At 36.5% G+C, this 17,838-nt stretch overlaps 1 pseudogene across 1 annotated transcript; it reads left to right on the top strand.

Moving 5' to 3' along the window:
- Positions 1-482: 482 nt before the first annotated feature.
- LOC149187660 (cysteine-rich receptor-like protein kinase 8 pseudogene) lies at positions 483-1,073 on the top strand (annotated as a pseudogene). The gene is made up of 2 exons (XR_016255579.1): positions 483-662; positions 843-1,073. The product of XR_016255579.1 is annotated as a cysteine-rich receptor-like protein kinase 8 pseudogene (transcript).
- The last annotated feature ends 16,765 nt before the right edge of the window (positions 1,074-17,838 follow it).

The following is a 17,838-nucleotide window of genomic DNA, read 5'->3' on the forward strand; positions in this document are numbered from 1 at the left end:
TTTCATAGTGGCCTTGAAAGTGGTCTCTTTGCATTCTGAAACGTATGCATGGTTGAAGCATAAGGACACATTTTGATCGATTACAATGACGATTGAAGGATTTATGCTCGAAAATCATTCATAACCATGACAATGAGATATGTAGGCATAAATTGGAGTAATAAAGAGACGTTTCATGCATTACAATGACTGTTGGCATTCTCACCATTCCTCCTCCCCCTTCGTATGAATATGTATACAGATACCTCGGCCGGCACACTCCTCCCCGCCGTTCTTCGAATGCTTTCCCAAGTTGCAGGGACGGATCGTCAACATTTACTTAACCTGCGCAGCTAAAGACAAAAATCACATCCAAACAAGAGTTGCAAGGACATACTAAGAATATTTCCCTCTGCCCTTATTTAATACAATTTATTGATGTAATAGTCAATTTTCATTGAATCTTATGATTTATTCACAAAAAAAAATGTAAAATTTGTCACAAAATCCTTTCTTATTTTGAAATATGCAGCGGTTACATGGCACCAGAGTATGCAATGCAGGGACATCTATCCGTGAAAACTGACATTTACAGTTTTGGAGTTCTAATCCTTGAGATTGTGAGTGGAAGGAAAAGCAGCGATATAGATTTCCCCAAAGAAATAGAAACCCTATTAGAATGGGTAAGACTTTATTTCATGATTTTCTTTTGGGAACAGCAACTGATGGACTGCGATATGAGCGGCCATTATTTACCTTAAGATTTAATTTCATGAATTTCTTGGTATGAGCAACGAATTGACTGCGGTAAAGAAATGTGAAGTGACCATGCATTTACCTTTGATAGCTTTGATATCTTGCAGGCATGGACATTATTCAAGAACGAGAATCTTCTGTCTGTGATTGATTCGACATTAAGGGAAACATGCTGGGAGGAGCAAGTGTTAAGATGCATTCATGTTGCCCTTCTATGCACGCAAGCTGATGCAGGCATCCGTCTGACAATCTCTAATGTTATACTGATGATTTCCAGCGCTTCTGTGACATTACCAATTCCAACACATCCCGCATTTATGAAAAGGAAGCTGCAGTGATTCACAGCTTGCAGCTCTGTTGAAATATTAATTTCCAACTGCCCGCATTAACTTCAGCAAAACCACCGGTAATTTTATCGCACCACTTTTCGCATAAAGAGGTTTCTGTCAGAAGGCCTCCGACACAATCAGCTCCAGCCACGCGTCCTGTGTACGAACCAAATACTGCCCATCTCCCGGACACTAAACTTCGATTGGTTTGTGTGAGTTAGGTGTGCGAAATGCGTCCGATCAAGTCAACGGACATGGATCTTCATCAATCTGCCAGAACGTTATTTTTACTTTTACCGTCGGCTTTTATTTAATGCATTTAATGAACTGTCATAGTCGTTGGTAAATGTTTTAATTTTTGTTTGCACGGAAGTATGGGGAAATTAAAATAGGTATGGGCAAGTCAACGCGTCATTAAGTTTTTTTTTGGTTTTTGATATATGTAACTTTTTGTGTTCATTCGTGTGTGTGAAATGAAGTGAAAAAGGGGAGCACAGCAGTGCGATGAAAAAAAACCAGAGCTGGGGTTAATCTTTCACAGAAGGCATTTTGAAATGTGCAGACAGCGCATATAAAATTTTTATTGGTGGATAAGTAATGCATCAAGCGCAGAAGCGTGAAAAGGGTGAAGGAAGTTTTTTTTGTTTTGTTATTGAAATGTATTCTCCAGCAGTATGAATATAATGAAAACATAAGATTTTCTTTTACAGCAGTAAAAGTAAGTTTTCTTTTTCACACAGCAGTGAAAAGAGTTATGTAAATTTTGTTTTGTTGGGAGTTTGAAATGTAGTGTGAATGTAATCAGGTTATGTAAGAAAATTTCCTTTTTACAACAGTAAATGTGAATGAAGGTTTTACACAACAGTGTAAAAATCATTTGTAAAAGAGGCAGAGTATTTTGTTTTTGGTGAATCCCTCTGAGAGAGAGGAAGAAAGTTGTATCAGGCAGTTTATAAATTAATACAAGTTTATTTTGGCTGAGAAACTCTGCTTTGTTCAGAATTTTTTTTTGGGGCTTCCCTGTGCAAAAGATCCTGTGGCAGAAACAGAGTATTTCCTCTGTTCAATATTTGTTTGAAATTACCAGAAATTTCCAACATGGTATCAGAGCAGATCCAGGCTCTTTGAAGGTGTAAAGAAGCTGAAGGAAGGTTCCTTTTGTTGCAGCAGTAAATCCTCTCCAGCAAAGTGAAGTCTCAGGCAAAAGGATCCAGGTATTTCTCAGACTAGTTTTTGTGTTACTGCTGAAGAAACAGTCAGTTTTTTTTTTAAATATACAGTCAAGGATTTAGAAGCATAGCTGAGAATGCAAGGAATGGCTAGCACAAGCATTAGCATGGGCATGTTTAATACTCAACTCCCACTGTTTAATGGAAGAACTATGACCACTGGGCTATAACCATGAGAGCCCTGTTTGTCTCACAAGATCTATGGGAACTTGTTGAGGATGGTTTTGAAGAACCAGCAGATGAAAATCAGTTTAATAGATTAACTCAGGCTGAGAAGGATCTATTGAAGAGTAATAGGAAGAAGGATTCAAAAGCCTGTGTGTTTTTGTATCAAGCAGTGGACCAGAGTGTGTTTCCAAGGATAGTAGCAGCTAAGACATCCAAAGAAGCATGGAAAACCCTTAAGACAGCCTATCAAGGCATGGAGAAAGTGAAGACAGCAAAACTACAACCGCTGAGGAAAGATTTTGAGAACCTGTGCATGAAGGAGTCAGACAATATTGACTCATTCTTCACACATGTGATTGGTCTAGTCACACAGATAAGGACTCATGGAGAAACTCTTGAAGAAAGGAGGATTGTGGAAAAAATATTGAGGGTCCTACCCTCAAAGTTTGATGTGATTGTCACCACCATAGAAGAGACAAAGGATCTCTCAAACTTTTCAGTTGATGAACTCCATGCATCACTGATAACACATGAGCAGAGGTTGAGCAGAAATGAAAACTCATCTCTAGAGAAAGCCTTCAAGACCCAGATGTCCTTTGGAAGAGGAAGAGGTCAAGGCAGAGGAAACAAGAGAGGAAGAGGCAGAAGCGAGAACAGAGGTGGAAGGAACAGTCCAGCAAATGCTCAAGGAAGGAGCATCAATCCAAATCAGAACCAAGGCCAAGGCAGCCGTCAAAAAAGAGGACAACATCATGCTCAAGGAAAAAGGTATGAAAAATCCAATGTCCAATGTTATTACTGTAAAAAATATGGGCATTATGCCAATGAATGTAGGAAGAAGCAATATGATATGAGTAATAAACCAAATGCAAATGTCACTAGAGAAAACATCAGTCAAGATAATGTGTTGTTAGCTTGTAACATGGGTGAAACAAACAGTGAAGACATATGGTTTTTAGACTCAGGTTACAGCAACCATATGACAGGAAACTTAGCCCTGTTTTCTGCCCTAGATAAAAATGTGAAATCAGAAGTCACACTAGGAACTGATAGCAAGATTTCTGTTATGGGAAAAGGAGAGGTAAAAATATTTACAAAGAAAGGTGAAAGGAAAACCATAGCAGATGTCTATTATGTTCCTGGAATGAGATGTAACCTCTTGAGTATTGGACACCTTGTCCATAAGGGGTACAATGTCTTCTTTGAGAATGATGTATGCACCATCATGGATAGAGCACCTAGCAAACGATGAATTGCTGAAGTGAAAATGACAAGGAACAGGATGTTCCCTCTCAGAATAAGAGCAGAACTGAAAAACAAAGAAGTAATTGCAGCAGTTACCCAAGAGGCTTTCCAAAGCGTACCAAAGGATGAAAATTGGTTGTGGCACTTGAGATTTGGGCATCTCAACTTTGGAGGTCTTAACTTGTTGAGTAGAAAAGGAATGGTAAGAGGATTACCATTGATAGAGAAACCGGACAGCCTTTATGAAGGTTGCATATTGGGTAAACAACATAGAGAAAGTTTTCCATCAGGGAAAAGCATAAGGGCAAAGGCACCTTTAGAGATTATCCACTCAGATTTATGTGGACCAATGCAAACCCCATCTTTAGCAGGCAGCCAATATTTTTTAACATTCATTGATGACTTTACAAGAAAAACTTGGGTATATTTCCTTAAAAACAAAAGTGAAGTGTTTGAAAAATTTCGAAATTTCAAGGCACTTGTGGAAAACCAAATTGGGCTGCATATCAAAGTTTTGAGAACAGATAGAGGAGGTGAGTATATCTCCAAGGAGTTCCTACGTTTTTGTAGAGAAAATGGGATTCATAAACAATTTACAGCTAGGTACACCCCACAGCAAAATGGAGTTGCTGAAAGGAAGAACAGGACCATCATGGATATGGCGAGGAGCATGTTGAAGGCAAAGCATTTGCCAAATAATTATTGGGCTGAAGTTGTACATTGTGCAGTATACATTTTGAACAGGTGTCCTAAAAAAGCAGTCATGAACAAAGTGCCCGAAGAAGCATGGAGTGGGAGACAGCAAGGAGTCACCCACATGAAAAAATTTGGATGTGTGGCCTATGCACACATTCCGGATCAGCTAAGGAGGAAGTTGGACAGCAAAGGGGAGAAATGTATTTTCATTGGATACAGTGAGGAATCCAAAGCTTACAGGTTATATATCCCATCCACCAAGAAGTTTTTTGTCAGCAGAGATGTTCAGTTCATTGAGGAGGAAGCTTGGGATGGAAGCGTAGAGAAAACAGTGAATGTTAAAAACTGTTTCTCTCATTATGAAGATGATGAGGAGGTGGCTGAAATACATCCCCAAACAGCAGCGCCAACACAAGGACAGCAAGGAACACCCTTGAGGATAAATGAAAGTGCTTCTCCAAGCACAACATAAGGAGGAAATTCAAGTTCATCTTCAAGCACTTGCACACCTAATGAACGACATAAGAAATTCAGAAACTTAAGTGACATTTATGATGAAGGAATGAATTCATTGTTTGCCTTGTATTGTCATGTTGATAACCCTATTCATTTCGAAGATGTAATTAAGGATAGGAAATGGATAGAAGCTATGGATGAGGAGATGAATGCCATAGAGAGAAACAAGACATGGGATTTGGTTGAGCTACCAAAAGGTAAAGAAGTCATTGGAGTCAAATGGTTCTACAAGACCAAGAGTAATGCTGAAGGCAAAATAGAAAGACACAAAGCAAGGCTTTTTGTTAAAGGATACAAGCAGCAGTATGGGAGAGATTATGAGGAAACTTTTGCACTGGTTGCAAGAATGGAAACGGTGAGAGCAGTGTTGTCCATAGCAGCACAAAACAAGTGGAAAGTTTACCAAATGGATGTGAAGTCAGCATTCCTAAATGGAGTGTTAATGGAAGAGGTTTACATTGAACAGCCTCTAGGCTATGAGAAGAAAGGTCAAGAGCACAAAGTGTGCCGATTGAAGAAAGCTCTCTATGGGCTGAAGCAAGCGCCAAGAGCATGGTACAGTAGGATAGATTCCTATCTACCAGAGAATGGATTTGACAAATGTGAGGGAGAACCCATAGTCTACATCAAAGAAAAAGATGGTAAATTGCTAATTGTTGTATTATATGTTGATGATGTTATTTTTACAGATAATGATGACTACCTCATTGAACAGTTCAAAACAGTCATGAAAGAGGAATTTGAAATGATTGACATGGGTTTGCTGAGATATTTCTTAGGAATAGAAGTAGATCAAAATGAAAATGGAAATTTTATCTCACAGGCAAAATATGTAAATGAAGTATTGAAAAGATTCCATGTGCAAGAGTGCAAGGCAACAATCACTCCCACAGTAATGGGATTAAAACTCAGCAAAGAGCACAGCAACAAGGATTTTGATCCTAGTTTGTACAAGAGCATAGTTGGCAGCCTTATGTATTTAACTGCAACTAGGCTTGACATAATGTTTGCTGTTAGTTTAATTTCCAGATTCATGGAGAGGCCAAAGGAAGCACATTAGCAAGCAGCAAAAAGAATTCTGAGGTATGTTAAAGGTACTAAAAGGTTTGGCATTTTATATACAATCTCAAAATGTTCAAATTTAGTTGGATACACTGATAGTGATTGGGCTGGAAGTGTAAATGATCGGAAAAGTACTTTCGGTTATGTTTTTCACATGGGTTCAGGAGCCATTTCATGGGCTTCTAAGAAGCAGTCCATTGTAGCACTGTCTACAGCAGAGGCAGAATATGTGGCAGCTACAGCAGCAGCATGTCAAGCAGTTTGGATGAGAAGGACGTTGAGGAGCTTAGGCCAGGAGTAGGCAAAAGCAACGGTGATTTTTTGTGAAAATAGCTCTGCTATTGCATTATCCAAGAATTCGGTGTTTCATAAGAGAACGAAACACATTGACACGAGGTTTCATTACATAAGGGAATTGGTGAGCAATGGAGAAATTGTTCTAGAACACTGCAAGACTCAGGAACAGGTAGCAGACATTTTGACCAAGCCATTGGACCAGAAAAGCTTTGAATTTTTTAGGAAATGTTTGGGTATGACTGATAACCCAACAGTTGAGATTAAAGGGGAGTGTTGAAATATTAATTTCCAACTACCCGCATTAACTTCAGCAAAACCACCGATAATTTTAGCGCACCACTTTTCGCATAAAGAGGTTTTTGTCAGAAGGCCTCCGACACAATCAGCTCCAGCCACGCGTCCTGTGTACGAACCAAATATTGCCCATCTCTCGGACACTAAACTTCGATTGGTTTGTGTGAGTTAGGTGTGCGAAATGCGTCCGATCAAGTCAACGGTCATGGATCTTCATCAATCTGCCACAACGTTATTTTTACTTTTACCGCCGGATTTTATTTAATGCATTTAATGAGCTATCATAGTCGTTGGTAAATGTTTTAATTTTTGTTTGCACGGAAGTATGGGGAAATTAAAATAGGTATGGGCAAGTCAACGCGTTATTAAGTTTTTTTTGTTTTTTTTATATATGTAACTTTTTGTGTTCATTCGTGTGAAAATGAAGTGAAAAAGGGGAGCACAGCAGTGCAATGAAAAAAAACCAGAGCTGGGGTTAATTTTTCACAGAAGGCATTTTGAAATGTGCAGACAGCGCATATAAAAATTTTATTGGTGGATAAGTAATGCATCAAGCATAGAAGCGTGAAAAGGGTGAAGGAAGTTTTTTTTGTTTTGTTATTGAAATGTATTCTCCAGCAGTATGAATATAATGAAAACATAAGATTTTCTTTTACAGCAGTAAAAGTAAGTTTTCTTTTTCACACAGCAGTGAAAAGAGTTATGTAAATTTTGTTTTGTTGGGAGTTTGAAATGTAGTGCGAATGTAATCAGGTTATGTAAGAAAATTTCTCTTTTTACAACAGTAAATGTGAATGAAGATTTTACACAGCAGTGTAAAAATCATTTGTAAAAGAGGCAGAGTATTTTGTTTTTGGTGAATCCCTCTGAGAGAGAGGAAGAAAGTTGTATCAGGGAGTTTATAAATTAATACAAGTTTATTTTGGCTGAGAAACTCTGCTTTGTTCAGAATTTTTTTTGGGGGCTTCCCTGTGCAAAAGATCCTCTGGCAGAAACAGAGTATTTCCTCTGTTCAATATTTGTTTGAAATTACCAGAAATTTCCAACAAGCTCCAGTGAGGGGATTCATGAGGTATCATCTATATCGTCTCATGTTACATCTTTCGGTCCTTCTGTAAATGATGTCACCATTCCTGAATTAGAACCTAGGTAGTTAAGTAAGGAATTTTATGTTGGTTTCATATCTAGAGAGGATTAAATTGCTGTCGGTGTAAATCTAGAATATTTGTGAGAACACATAAAATATTTTAGTCTTTCTTATCATATATGTATTGTTGATATTTTAGCTACACCCATAATGTATAAACTTAAACTTTACTATTTGCTCATTCGAAAATGAGAAAATAAGAAATGGAAACAAAATTGAAATCAATAAATAATATAACAGTGACCGTAAGAAACATAAGAAATTCAAAAAATCTAATCATTATCTTGGCCATTCCATTTAATTATTCCAATTTAATTATCAGCGATTGTTGTCGGCAATTTCACATGGAACGGAGCAATAACATTTTCCTCCAATAACCTCGATTAGTGGAATAACGGAAATCGCTATCGGTGATTCCAACACTCCAATGCTAGGTTCTTTCCTTTTTGATCTAGCGATGCAATAACAATCGCGGACCCGATAACCTTTCCATTCTTCTCTATAATGGTTCGGATCCGAACTGTCGGAGTTTGGACTTTCCTCGATGTGTTGCCGAGTTAATGTCGAGTTAATGCCACAGGGCCAATATTGGGTATTTTGAGGCATGAGCTCTCCACCCTCACGGACGTTGCTTTATGATTTTGATTTTCAGAAAAGGTGGCTAATCCTAATCTTGCAAAATTCCACCGCAGAGCCCAATAATTGACAACCATTATCATATTTTATGCATTGTTGTCATATCCATTTGAAACCAACTATTAAAATACAATCTTCGTTTTTTTTTTTATATTCAACAGATCAGATTAGTGTGCTATTTTACAACTAAATATAATGTGTAATTTTGTTAGTCTTCATCAAAATTAATTTTTTTTCTAAATATGACTAATTCTGTTAATGTAACAAAAAATAGTACAAGGAGGCATTGGTCTCTATAGATCTTGTCTCAGATTATGCCATGTTTAACAAACAATAACTGGAAATGACTGCCCACATCGGAGAAACCAGTCTAAAACTAGAGGAGTGTGCTGCCCACACAGGGGAACGAGCCTGTAAAACCATAGTGGAATAGTTTTTTGAACAAAACATCAAAAATTACAAGAATTACAAAAGAAACAGCAGAGAAGACCCCTAAGTTTAGTGACTGGGAGCTCAAAACCTGAAGTAAACTTTGGCAAACTGGGTGTCATTAGGTGGCGGAGGTTCCTCCATAATTAGACACCTGTATGCCTCCATGTCATCTTCTTCATGTTGTTGATCTCTCATCATAGCTTTCATATTCGTGTAGCCGTTTGGAATATTGTGTCCCTGAGTTGTGCATGTTTGGTCCAAAGCTTCATCATGGGTTCTGCATGTCCCAGAGCTGCTACCATGAGTTTTCCTTCTGCTAGTGTTGTGAGCTGGGATGTCAAAGCTTTGAGGCTCCTCTCTGAAAGCAATTGAAATGGTAGCAATTACGCAAGGGCATTCCATCGTGCAACGAAACTGGAATTGGGTGGAGTGGTTGGGTTGCAGCGTCGGGACAGAGGCAGCAGGCGGCTGAGGAGCCTCTTTAGCACGCCTAGAGCCGGCCGTCTAAGCACGCCCAGCATGCCCTCTACCGCTGTGGGTGGCAGGATAACAACCTGCGAAATGAGCCATCGTCGAGGGATCCGAAGGGGTAGAATCAGAGAGGGACAGCGAGGGGGGGCGAATTGCTCTTCCTCTACTGCTGCCTCTTCTACAGCGCATCCTGTGACGCAGCCGAGGCATATTCGCCTGGTCGGAATTGGGCCAATGAGGACTAGGAGGTGCAGAGCAAGGGATAGAATGGCCAGTGGGAGCGGGAGAATCAAGAATTCGAGGTTCAGAAGTAGGATTCATGGCCGAAGCAACAGTTCAAAAGCAGAAAAGAAGATTATACGAGAAGTGGCACCTTCAACCATTTCAATACAGCAAAGAATCTAGCAACATCACCACGTTGTCGTGCGTGAGCGCAGCGGTGCAGCAGTAGAGAGACAGTTGCAGTTCAAAGGAGGCAGAACAGGGGGAGGGGGGTCCGAAATCGCCATTTTATGGATCAGAATGAGGTTTCCTTGGCCCGCACAAAGCGGTGAGCTTCTGGGTGGAAGCGTGGGTGGCCATGCGGCCGCGCCACTTGCCAGCCCAAATTTGTTGCGCTGTACCTGTGCTATTAAATACGCGCATCCAAGACATCAAAATTAATTTTACTTATATGAATTAAAAAAATTAAAAAAAATTAATATATTATATTAAATATGTTGATTTTAAAATATTATAAAAAAAATTAATAAATTATACAAAATATTTAAATATAAATTCTTAAGAATAAAAAATTAATCCCTATCCACTCATATTAAATCGGTATTTAAAATAAATCTTAATTAATATTCAACTGATTTTGTATATCATTGAGCATACAATCAACATTAATCACTAATCTAGAATGTGAACCGATGATCTCCAGGAATCTGGTTTTTCTTTTTTCATTTTGAATAATGAGTCACCGCAAATGCTTTTCTTTATTCTGTGCAATGTGAATGCATTATGTTCGGAATCTGGTCGTTTATTGTTCAAATATTTAGGAATTTGGTTGTTAGTGTTTTAATATTTTTAACTTTTATGAGTCACCACAGGCGTGTATACATATATAACATTCACTAATATTTAAATAGTGAATTTTTCTAATAATAACAGCAGTGCAGAGTTTAGTTGGAAATTAAATTTGTCGTATGCGATTTTTGTGTTCATGATTAAAGGCCCACTGGCTGGCAATCGGATTACTTACTCCACTTAAATGTACATGTTTCAAAATATAAAAAGAAATCTACGTTATGTGGTAAATATAATCTGATGGAAACAGCAGAGAATGAAAATAAAAGTGTTTATATCACCTCGCTATATAATGTAGCGGCAAGAAAATTCGGGTTGAAAGTTGAATAACGACGTTTCAAATGATAGATATCAAGAAATATTTTGCTTCTCGGAATTTCTACTTTCCCAAACATGCATATCACATCAATTGACCAACGCGCGCACCACCGTTCCATCACAATATTGATACCTCACAAAATTAACTCGGCAACACATCAGGCACCAGGTTAAGCGGGTTACCAGAACACTATTGATACCTCACAAAATTGTTTTAAGACTGTTCAAGTAATTAACACAAACCTAACAGATTTATTAAAACTTTGATTTTATAATAATACGAATTTATAATATTTTTCGGTGAAATAGTGTTGAATAAATGTAAATTGTAAATAAAAGGAACACTTATATAATGATGTTAATCTTCATTATATAATCCATGAAATATGATGATGTTAATCGGGGCAAAACCAAATTAAATATGATCCATCTGACCTCCCAGGGCAATAAAACCATCACATAGTAATGAGAATTGGTGGAAAATATTTTTATTCCCTTTCCAAGTGATTTGATTAGTAAAATAAGAGTCATGATTCCATCGTAATGGAATTTTTTGAGAGGCTTTTATCGTATCATTATCTCATAGCAAGAACCACAAGTGGAGTGGAAGGGACTTTTGCAACTCCTGAAGTCCGAACTCCAACCGTCTGAATCTAAACCATTATAGAGAAGAGTGGAAAGGTTATCGGGTCCACTATTGTTATCGCATCTCCATTGTTATCGCATCACGAGATCGAAACGGAAAGAGCCTAGCATTGGAGTGTTGGAATCACCAACAACAATTTCCGATAGTCCAGATACCTGGACTATCCATCGTCGTTATTGTGGTTATTGGAGCACTATGTTATTGCTCGGTTTCATATTTTTTTATGTAAATTAATCTTTAAAGATCAAAATAATAATATAGATAATTTATGTAAAATAATATTAAAAATGTTTTAAAAATAAATACAAAGACATTATTACATAACCATAGTAATATAAATATTAATAAAATATATAAGAAAATATATATATATATATATAGAGTGTAAGTTTTGTGGATTACATTTTCAATATGTCTAATATATCACACGAAATTGACTTCACATCAACAAAACACCCATCTGAGATCACTGTGTATCCAAAACCCTCTAGAATGGAATACATATATATATATATATATATATATATATAAACAAAATAATAAGTTATTTTAATTGGAATGGTACAAATCATTTTATGTAAAATAACATTACAATAAAAATTAAAAATATTGTTATAATTTTATGAACTTCAGAATACACTCCAGTAAAAACAAAAGTGTAATTTAATTTATGGTAAATAAAAGAATAAGCGATCTTATTTAGATAATAATTTAATAAAAATAAAATAACATCTATACATTTTTAAATAAAAAAATATTTATTTATTTTCAATTTTATCTTATAACTATGTTTTTTTTGTTATTTTAAAAATTATTTTAATTTCAAGTAACCTTCTAAAATATATTTTTATCACCATTTTTAATTTATTAAAAAAATCTAAAAAATAAATATAGAAAGGTTGATCCTTTCTAACTATTTTAAAATTAATCTTTAATTATCCATGTTCATTGTGAAACAACAAATTTTGAAATGTAATTGTAAAACTTATTTTTATTAAACATAGAAATTTTAAAATGTCAAGTGGAAAATAAAAATAAAACATCAATTTAGTTTTAAAATATGAAGTGCCTCTTAAAATTAATTATAAAAAAAAATGGATGTGCATCAAATTATCCATATTCATTGTGAGGTAACAAATTTTCAAATGTAAATGTAAAGTTTATTTTCATTAAATATAGAAATTTTAAAATGTCGAGTGGAAAATAACAACAAGGCATCAATTAATAAATGATAAGTATTTATGAAAATTAATAAAGATTGAAATATAATTTCAAAATTTATCTTTGTTGAACATTAAATTCTTAAAATGTAAAGTAGATTAAATTTAATTTGAAAAATTATAGACATCAATACTAGTGAACCAGTAAACTTTGAAATATATTTGTTAAATAATAATATTTGAAATGCAAATAAAAAAAAAAATCAAAATATGAAATAGATTAAAAAAATAAATTGAAATAGATGATGAATATAATTAGAAGAATAAATTATGCTTTCAATTATAGATGTCCAATAAACCTTGAAATGTAATTAAATATATGGATTCCAAGTTATAATTATAACACATAAAATTTTGAAATATTATATTAATTTTGTCTTTATTAAAGATAGAAATGTTAAAATATGAAGTGTATATTAAAATTAATCAGAAAAAAATGGATATGTATCAAATTATCCATGTTCATTGTGAAACAACAAATTTTGAAATGTAATTGTAAAACTTATTTTTATTAAACATAGAAATTTTAAAATGTCAAGTGGAAAATAACAACAAAACAATTATTAATAAATGATAAGTATCTATTTTTGAAGAATATTAAATATTGAAATATAATTCTAAATTTATTTTTGTTGAACATTAAAGTCTTAAAATGTAAAGTAGATTAAATTTAATTTGAAAAATTATAGATATCAATACTAGTGAATGAGTAAGCTTTGAAATATATTTGTTAAATAATAATTTTTGAAATGCAATTCTAAAAAAAAATCAAAATATGAAATAGATTAAAAGAATAAATTGAAATAGATGATGAATATAATTAGAAGAATAAATTATGCATTCAATTATAGATCTCCAAGTTTATTATTCCCTTAGGTTTATAATATTAGTCCCTTGGGTTTAATATTATTCCCTTGGGTTCACAATCCCTTGGGGTTTTAGTATTAATCCCTTGGGTTTATTATTCATTTGGGTTTATAATATCAATCCCGTGGGTTTATTATTCCCTTAGGTTTATATTATCTTTTTTTGCTAAAGCAAGAGTCGTGCCTACTTATCATTAATTCAAACAAAATTTACAATATATACTTTTTTCCATCAAATTGTGTGGTCTTAGGCAGAAAAGGAAAATGCCCTTCTGAAGCCAAGCCCTCAGTTTCCCAAAAAGTATTTTCCCAACCCTTTTTGAATACAAAAATGAAAAAGCATCGAGAATCTCAGGTCATATGAGCCCTCCCCACATGTAACCGCGCTCACAAACCCATTCTTACCTTTCAATCGCTGTCGTTCATTCTTCTTTTTTAATTTGATGGCGGAGGTATAAATCGCTTCATGAAGAGGCATGAAGGTTAACCCTGGACCCCACCAAACTGCTTGCTCGATCTTGAACGTTGATCTACCTTGCACCATCAGACGGTTGAGCCGATTATCGTGTGATAGAAGCCATCGAACTTTAGTGTGCAATAAGGGTGGTTTTCAGACCCGACCCTCATCCAAGTGTCATGAATTGTATGGCATCGCTGCAAATTTTTCGAAGCCACCTTTGGCATGAAAGCGGTGCGATCGTGCCAAAACCACTCAGGTAGCGGTTTTAACTCCTACCACTGGAAAATTGGGTGATGTTGTTGCCTAAACTGATGCCTTCGCTTATTACCTTCAACATCTCTCCGGACTGAGAAAACCTTTCGCCCTACGTCGGGGATATTCCAGATAGTGGTAACCATGGCTACTGAGGCCGACCCTGGCCAACCTTCCATCGTAGACCTCTTTGACCAAAATTGTGATACCTACTGAAATCTGCTCATTACGAATTAGCTTCTTTAGTTTTGCTCTTATACACTTCTTTGTCCTCTTTCGCCTGGTTATGGCAAAGATTTCTCAGGTTTCTCTGCGACATTTCATGCCACTCCATCAAAATTGCGTTGTCCTTACAACTGACACCTTGGTTGGCTAGAATGTCCGCCAATTTGTTGGCCTTTCTACGCACATGGATGAATCTAAGTGTGTGTAGTTCCTGAAGATGTCCCTGAATTTTATGGAGAACCCGAGTTAACCTCCAGTGTTTTGTAACCTTTTCCGGCCCTGTTCCATGACTGATTCTCTTGGCTGCATTGATGACTAACTTTGAATCAGCTTCTATTATGACATTTTGGCAATTGTCCTGTTTCAGAAGTTCTAAGCATTGCTCCAAAGCCATTAGTTCTGCCATGTTGTTGGTGGCTTTTCCTAAGTGTCCATGGAAGAGGGAGATTATGCTTCCAGTATCATCCCTAAGAACTCCCCCAAAGCCAGCCATTCCCGGGTTTCCTTTAGAAGCTCCATCGATGTTATACTTTAAAAAACCTTTCGGGGGAGGATTCCAGAATTCTTTAACCATTTCTCTCATGATTATTTTCCTATCTAGGCCTTGTGGAATGAGCCCCTACATGCCTAACTGTTTGAGAATTCTTAACTCTGCTTCTGAGGGAGGATTTTTGGGGAGATCCCTTACTGTGGTACCAACTGTCTCCTTAAGTTGTTTTAAGATCAGCTCCACCAGGCGAAGAGAGGAATTCTTTTCCTCTTTGAAGATTCTTTTGTTTCTTTCTTTCCACACATTCCATATAATGAAACTTGGAAAAAGAGCTCAGGCAGAGTTGAGAACCTCATAATCTGAAAAGTTATTCCTTCAATTGTTTAGAGTGTTAGTGATACTTTCTTTTTCTTTATCGCACTGATTGAAGATGTTGGCAAAAAAATCCCATAACCTGGCGGTGAAAATGCAGCGGTTGAGAAGATGTTCCATAGTCTCCTCTTGGGCTTCACAGAGCTGGCATCTGGAGGGTCCTAGCATACCCCTTTTTCTAATGTTGTCCCAGGTTAAGATTTTCCTATGGTGAAGCAGCCACATAAAGAGTTTGATTTTCATCCAGCCTTTGTGCCTCCATAGCTTCTGCCAAGTTCTATTTGGAGCTTGGGATTCTAGATCAAGGAGAATACCTTTTGCTTCCTTGATATTAAAGTTTCCCTCTTTGTTGTTACCCCATCTTAGTTGATCCTGCCCTTCAGTTACTAAAATCATCCTCTGATCCAACATCCTCTTAAGGGACTCTGCTCTACTGTTGAGGGTTCTATCCTCTATGCCATCTATTTTTCTCCATGTTCTCCATTTTCCCGCATTGTGAGGATGCTCCCAAAAGTCTTTTACCTTTATTAATCCTTGGTTGTCTGTCTCATGCTTGAGGCCCAAAAATTCCTCTTTCAATAGAGTAGGTTCTTGTTTCCATTTGTCCTCCCAGAAAAGTGCCAAATCGCCCTCTCTAATTTCCCAGAAACTGTTTTTTTGAACCACTCCTCTGTTCTCCCAGGCCTTGTTCCATATGGGAGAGCCCTTCATAATTCCAGACATTCTTATGATATCAGAAGAAGGCCAAGAGCTAGCATATTTTTCCTTCCAGATGCTTGCCCATTGAGCCTTAGGATCCTTAACCCACCTCCTCCAAAGTTTGGCCCCTAGAGCCTTACTAAGAATCTCTAGATTATCCAAACCTAGGCCTCCTTGGTTCTTGGGTTTACAGATCTTATCCCATGAGACTAAAGCCCATTTTTTCCTTCTTTCATCTTTGCCCCAAATAAAATCTCTTTGAATATTTCTAAATTGCTATAAGACTCCTATTGGAGCTAGGAGGGCTGATAGCATAAACATTGGGATAGCTTGGAGCACTGCCTTTGTAAGAACCAGTCTACCAGCTAGATTTAAAGATCTGATTGTCCATTTCCTGACCTTGTCTTGCATTTTAATTATTAATGGATCCCATATGCTCTTGTGATGGGTTTTAGCCATTAGAGGTACTCCCAAATACTTAGAGGGGAGGGATTCTCTTTGAAAGCCTAGAATTCTAGAGACATTTCTCTGAATGGCAATATGGGTATTAAAGAAAAAGATTTTTGATTTGGAAAGATTGACTTCCATACCTGTTGCCATAGCAAAGTCATTCAAAATTTGTTTGTATGCAAGCGCTTCCTTGACTGTGGGAATTCCTTGTAACATGGTATCATCTACAAACTGTTGATGAGTTAGAACTTGACCATTCTCCAAAAGTTGGAGTGCTTGAATTTTGCCCATTACTCTAGCATGCTTAATGGACCACCCCAGCCCTTCCATCATGAGGATGAAGAGAAAAGGAAAGAGTGGATATCCCTGTCTGAATCCTCTAGAAGGAAGAAAAATTTCAGAGGGAGAGCCATTAACTAAAATTGAAAAGCTGGATGAAGTCACCAAGGCCATGACCCATCTGACCCAATTATGATCAAAACCAAACGTTGTAAGCACTTTCTTGATATATATCTAATTCACTTTGTCATATGCTTTGGCTATGTCTAGTTGCATGATCATACCTGCTTTCTTATTACTCGTTAATGAGTGAACCACCTCGTGAGCTTGAATGATGTTATCCAGAATTTGTCTGCCTTCCACATAACCAGTTTGTTCCCCCGAGACAAGCGAAGGTAGCAAGGGTTTGAGTTTGTTAGCCACGACCTTGGAAATTATCTTGTAAACTACATTGCATAAAGCAATGGGCCTATATCTTTCTGGCGTTTGAGCATTATCTTGTTTTGGAATAAGGGCGATGAAGGAGGTATTGAGAGTTTTTACAATGGTTTTGTTCAGCGTGGAATCTTCCACTACCTATGAAATATCCTTTTTGACAATATTCCAACAGGCTTTGAAGAAATCCACATTGAATCCATCCGGACCTAGAGCCTTGCCATTTTTCATTTCCTTGAGGACCTCACTGACCTCCTTTTCAGTTATAGGTCTGTTAAGATTACAATTATCCTCTTTGGATACCAACTTAGGGATATGTTTAGTGAAGTCCTTGATGAAAGGTTCCCTTACTAAAAAGTTTTCCTTGGAAATATCACGAAAGTGTTTTACTAACAATGCTTCTATCTCCTCATGGGATTGATGAATCTGGCCATCCTCGTCCTTGATCGAAGAGATTCTATTGTGAGTTCTATTTGCAATGGTGGATCTATGGAAAATTTTAATGTTATGTTCTCCTTCTTTTAGCCATTAAACCCTATATTTTTGTTTCCAAAAAATTTCCTCTTGTTTACACAACTTTTCCCATTCTTGATGATGTTTCTCTGCTTGATCATTTTTGTCCTTATCAAAGCCTTCCTTGATCAAAGCTTGATTGAGCTCTAGAATTTTGTTTTCCACAATTTTCTTACTTGCAAAAATATTGCCAAATTCCTTCTTGTTCCAATCTTTTAGCTTCAACTTGATGTGTTTTAATCTTTTGTGTAGCAGGAACATAGTTGAACCCTGAATCTGCAAGTC

Source organism: Pinus tabuliformis, chromosome 3_1 (genome assembly GCF_031772625.1).
Source record: "Pinus tabuliformis cultivar Carrire ecotype Pingquan chromosome 3_1, CPIR1, whole genome shotgun sequence".
Lineage (NCBI taxonomy): Eukaryota > Viridiplantae > Streptophyta > Pinopsida > Pinales > Pinaceae > Pinus > Pinus tabuliformis.